The sequence below is a fragment of the Citrus sinensis genome, chromosome 3 (genome assembly GCF_022201045.2).
Source record: "Citrus sinensis cultivar Valencia sweet orange chromosome 3, DVS_A1.0, whole genome shotgun sequence".
Taxonomy (NCBI): domain Eukaryota; kingdom Viridiplantae; phylum Streptophyta; class Magnoliopsida; order Sapindales; family Rutaceae; genus Citrus; species Citrus sinensis.
In genome coordinates this window covers 13,280,250-13,286,223 of record NC_068558.1, presented here as the reverse complement: position 1 = coordinate 13,286,223, position 5,974 = coordinate 13,280,250, and the positions used below count along the sequence as shown (strand labels likewise).

The 5,974-nt window shown below is 29.8% G+C and overlaps 1 long non-coding RNA gene across 1 annotated transcript; it reads right to left on the bottom strand.

Moving 5' to 3' along the window:
* Positions 1 to 641: 641 nt before the first annotated feature.
* LOC107176886 (uncharacterized) lies at positions 642 to 3,396 on the bottom strand. The gene is made up of 3 exons (XR_001508129.3): positions 2,932 to 3,396; positions 2,388 to 2,442; positions 642 to 1,194 (listed from the first exon to the last, which is right to left on the bottom strand). It is a non-coding gene; the product is annotated as an uncharacterized LOC107176886 (long non-coding RNA).
* Between the last annotated feature and the right edge of the window lie 2,578 nt (positions 3,397 to 5,974).

The following is a 5,974-nucleotide window of genomic DNA, read 5'->3' as shown; positions in this document are numbered from 1 at the left end:
GTACGTATTGAGAAAATCTTGCTTTTGAACTATTATAAGAACATAAATGACTAAAATAAAAATAATATTGAATAAAATTTATTTACATATTTATAAACACATATATATATAATATTTTTCTATTCACTACTAGAAAATAGATAATAGATGACAGAAAATAACTGTCATAAAAAGAGGTGCATGACAGACAATCTATCCGTCATTTGTCACTGTCATTAATTTATGACAGAATTTTTTCCGTCATAAATTATGATAACTTTAACAGTCACATGTATATCACACTATATTTTAGTAGAAAATTCAAAATTGTTTTTTTTTTAAATTTTTTGGTGAAAAAATTTTATTATTTCAATTAATATTATTTTAATTTTATTATTATTAGAATGGAATTAATTTTAATTTAATATTATTATTTAAATTGTATTATTTATTTTGTAAATTCCCAAATTTTGCTATTTTTGAATTTTATTATTATCGAAATTTCATTAATATTAATATTATTGTATTATTATTTAAATTGTATTATTTATTTTGTAAATTCCCAATTTTTTAATTTTTTAAAATTAAATTTTTAAATAAAAAAATAGTATATCAAATCAAACCCAAAGTACTACCAAACATCTAACAATTCAAAAGTTACATCCACCAGAATAATCAAATATCTAATAAATAAAAAATTACATCCACCAATATCACAATAACTTGAAAATATATCAATTAAACAAATTATCCATTCACAATACAAAAAATATTCCGAAGTCCAGATATTGTATGTTAATTCTAGCCCAATAGCAAGCAAAATACCATCAGATCATGAATTCCAACAGCTAATTTTCCAACAAAACTGCACTCCAATTCCAGAGGCAACAACAATTGAATCTATGCAAAACTATCCAGCAGCTAAGTTTCCTGCAAAACTAAACTTCAATTCCAACACCAAGATTATCATATGCAGCTCAACTTGTAATCTTAAACAATATAAGAAACTTGGATATACAAGAAAGCAAGTTATATAAACCTAACAATATGCTATTAGTTAAGAAAGTGACTTAAAACAATAAAAAAATCTACCTTGTCTCCTTTCAAGGCATTAAATCTATAGCACTATGCATAAATTCTATAAGAATATGCTATATTAAGAAATTGTAGACTTGTAAGCAAGAGATATCTCCAATGCCAAAGCCCGAGAGTTTTCTGCAAAAAGATGCAAGATATCGGAAAATCAACTACAGAAAATGAACAGAAACACTAGCACTATCCAGATTTGAATGATTAGTAGAATTGTGAATAAGTTTTGAAATTTATTGAGTACTCAAATCTTTTATTTCCTTCAAGAAAATTATAATTGAAATATTCTATCATGAGCAGGTGCCCTGAAGGCAGCTAAAGCGCTAAACAGGAAGCAACTTCTTGTCTTCTATCATTTTGCATCATGAACCTAGAGGAGCCACTACATCCAATTGTAAAGCATATGCAAAACCCATTAAAATAAAATTCTAAAAGGGTTTTATCATTTATTCTGAGAGAGGAGGATTTTTTACTTTTTGAATTATTCCTCAATTGAATAGAACAAAAGAGCAATGCTTGCTGCTGCTACATGTATGACTTACAATTTTTTTTTAAAAGACACAGTCATTATCAATCAAGATGAAATCACCAATTACAGTGGCACCTATGTGAGGGGGTTTGTAATGGCATTTTACAATTGCATTTTATTTATCATCTCTAACTAACCTAGCCATCTCAAGTTGCAAAACAAAATTAAAGGCGATAATGGCATCATTTAAACTTGAAATCACCAATTACAGTGGCACCTATATGAGTGGGTTAGTTTCATTTTGTTAATTGTTTGCTATAAACAATAATCCCTAAAATAAATAGATACAGTCAAAGACTAAAAATCATGGAACTCCGTATTATTTTTCCTATCCTTCATATTAGTTTCTTTTAATTTTTTTTAAATGGTATTATCAGAAGTGCAAAACAGTACTTTTTTAATCGACTAAATTCTCTTGATAGTTTTGTTTCACACTTGCCTATCAGTATTAAATTCACCTCACACTAATTGATACCTATGTCATCATTCAATAGCAAGCAATAAGATAACAAGGGAGAAGGAGTAAACTCCTCTCCAAATCTAAACACAAACTTTCAAAGCAGTCAGAATGCACAAACATAATATAATATACACTTCAAACCTCCAAAAATTTACTGCATTTTGGAGACATAAATAGTATCTACTTTGTCCATATCGCTTAAAGCTCCTACTAAAGGCCAAAATTTCTTGCCTCATGAAAGTCACAATACAGGTTATGTAATCACCAATTTGTGCTTATACATACAGATTTTAAAAGACTGGCATATGATAATGCTAAGTATCATCTCACCTAAAATGAAGTCCATAGCTAGGTGCGACTAGTTTGCAAAATTAGCCTCTTCCACCTGTAGGAGTACAAGGCACTAAGTATTACATACTAAAAATTATAATTTCAATTTGATACAAGGACCAATAGATTTTGTGAGTGACATCAATTTATAACCAAAAAAAAAAAAGAGCTACTGCAAACTGATGCAAAAATCCTTATAACAAACTAAATCTAACCTCATAAATTAAATAATAGCACACAACCACATAAATGAAACAAACAAGCCAACGGACAAAGGAGGAAAAATAAAAGAAAAGAATAAATATTTAAATTGGTGGCTTTGCTTTTTCATTACAGTCTTACAGAACGACAATTACTTAAATATGTTCGTATCGTCGAAAAACCCAAAGGGTCAATCGGTCTGGTTTTACTACAATTACTTGAAATGCATTTAGATAGCATTCTTTTTCGATTGGGTATGGCTTCGACTATTCCTCAAGCCCAAAACACTAACAAATTCAATTTCTAATAGGCAAAATCATAAAATTTGAGTGCAAACCCTAACCTCATCTTTAAAGCACGGCTAAAGCACATAGTAACCTTGCTGTAATCACTTCGTTTGAAAGCATTGTTCCTCTTTCCATAAACTCTTATGCAAAATCCACCGTCTTCTCTCGTTCTCCGCCAGTGATGACACCTGAAAATTCACCATTAGTGAGGTGAACGACACTGACAGCACGATTGGACAGTGCAGGAGTTAGGGTTTTGTGGCCACTGAAATTATGGTGAAATGAGGGTTCAAGTGGCTGCTGAGATTAGGAGTTAGGGTTTTGACTATAGGAAAAGCTAAAGGGAACACTTAGAGTGAAATTTTGGAGTGCAATTTTGGTGTAGTTGAAGTGAGGATCGAAACTTTTAGGAATCGCGGAGGAGAGAGCAAAATTTGGGAGGGCATAAGAGAATGGGAAATTTTGGTTAAGTGATGAAATAAAAGCGTCTAAAATTTTGGTTGAAGTGTTACAAGCATTTTTTTTTTCTATTTTTTAATATGAAACGTTTTGAATTTTCGTCTCTTTAGTTTTTTTGTTTCATCTTTAAAACTCACCGTTTTGAGTAAGTTCTAAAACGCACTGTTTTGATTTTTTTAAATAAAATAAAATATTAATAGTTGGTCAAATATGGTCAGAACATATTTCTATCTTAATTTCTTGATAGAATAAAAATCAATCACAAACGCTATCATAAATTTTTGATAGACAACAATTCTTTCACAAAACCATCATTAATTTGTGATAGACTGAAATTCTATCACTTATCCATCATAAGACTGAAATTCTATCACTTATCCGTCATATTTTTATGATTTCTCAGAATCTGTCACAAACTGTCTGTTATCTATTGTCAGTTTTCTTGTAATGATTGTATATACATATAATTGATTACATAATATTTTTTATTTTATTAATTTTTTATTTTGTTATATAAATATGATTGGTAATAATAATAATTTTATTGAATTTAATGATTTTATTTCCTAATTGAATAAGGATAATTTTGAATTTTATAATATATGTGAGCATATATATAGAATTGTATTAAGTATAAAACTGATTCTCAAAATCATATTTTTAAAAGTTATTCATTCTTTACTTTTCAAAATTTGTTGTAGGATGAGGTGATTTACAGAAAGTGGTTGTTTAAAAATTTTTACCAACCACCAAAATTAGCTTTTACATTTTCAAAATTACTTTTAAGCATCTCAAAAGAAAAATATAATTTGTATTTTTTTACATGATATTTTTGGTGAGCTGGCAACCACAACCTTTAGATGAACTTTACTAATACAATCCAAGGGTCTAAAATTGAAACCATTATGGAACATGGGATTTAACATAATCAATGACTACAAATTGATGCAGTGCAGAAGCAATATTAGATCTCATTCTAACATACATTCTTAAAACTCAAGAAGGAGAACTCTCACAAAAGAAGAAAATATCTCAATTGAAAAAATAATTAACTATTATTAATGAAAGCTTGTGTAAAGAGACAAGTATAACAAGTCTATTTATACTTGCTAAGATTGTCCTATTCTTAATGAAATTATGATTCCTTATAAAAAAAGGAATATGAATAAAAAAATATAAAGTAATTCCTAATTAAACAAAAAAAAATCTTATACTCTTACCATAACTATGTTTGTCCTGTATCAGTCTCCTTTCCTTAGAAGAACTTATCCTCCAGTTGCCTTAAACAAATGGCAATCGTGCAGGGCCATGGTACTCGAGCAAGTCTTGAATATTGAAAGTTTTGAAAATATTGTAGTTGGCTAGTTGGTCTACGACAGGACCATTGTCATTGATTTTCTTCAGGATATGAAATGGTCCAATTTTTTTTTTTTTTTTTGAGTTTATTGTATTGTACAACAGGAAACCTTTCCTTTCATAGATGAATCATTACTTGATCTCTTTCAGCAAAGGATTTGAAGCGTCTATGCTTGTCTATTCCTAACTTGTACTTAGTAACAAATTCTTCTAATTAATTTCTTCTTGATTTCTTCATGAGCATTGATGATTTTCTCTATTATATGATCAACTATAATGCTCAGTTTGGGTAGTTTAGGTAAAGGAACCAAATCTAAGGTATATAACGGAGATTCAATGTAGACAATATCAAAAGGTGACTTCCCACTTGATTGATTGGGCATATTATTATAAGAGATCTCTGCTTGAGGAAAAACTTAATCCTATTGGTAGGATTATCTTAAATCAAATTTCACAAAATATTGCCTAATGTGTGATTAATAACTTTAGTTTGCCCATCTATCTATGGGTGACAAGTATCACTGTAATGCAATAATGTATCTTGTCTCTTCTATAAGGCCTTCTAAAAGTAATTTAGGAATTTACTATCTTGATCGGAGACACTAGTCTTAGATAATCTATGCAAGTGAACAACCTCTAGAAACAATAGTTGGGTAATATTCTTTGTGTCATAAGTCTTATTGTATGAAATACAGTGTGCCGTTTTAGAAAATCAATCAACAATCATGAAGAAAGAATATGTCCCTCATTGAGTTCGTGGAAGTCCCAACATGAAATCTATTGACAAACCATCCTGAAAAGCTTCAGGAATAGGGAGAAGAGAGTACAAACCCGTGTTTTGCGCATGGCCTTTAGCATTTTGGCAAGTGTAACGATGTTTAATAAACTTTTCAACATCTCTTTTAAGATGCAGCCAGTTGTATCATGCTTCTACTAATGCAATGCTTTTATCTTGACTCATATGTCCTCTTAATCCTCTGTTATATGACTTTCAAATTATACGCTCCCTTAAAGGTCCTTCGGGAATGCATAGACGATCTGTAAAGAACAGGAATTCGTCACATATCTGATACTTGCATGGAGCTCTTGAGGTATAGTTCTTCCGTTCCTCCTGGAAATCTTCATCATTTGCTTCGAGATCTTTTAGGTATTCAAAGCCCATAATTTCACTCTTTATCGAGTTAAGAAAAATTGCTCAGCGACTCAAAGCATCAGCTACTTTATTTAATTGCCTTGACTTATGCTTAAAAGAGAAGGGAAACCTTTGAATGTAATTATGCATAA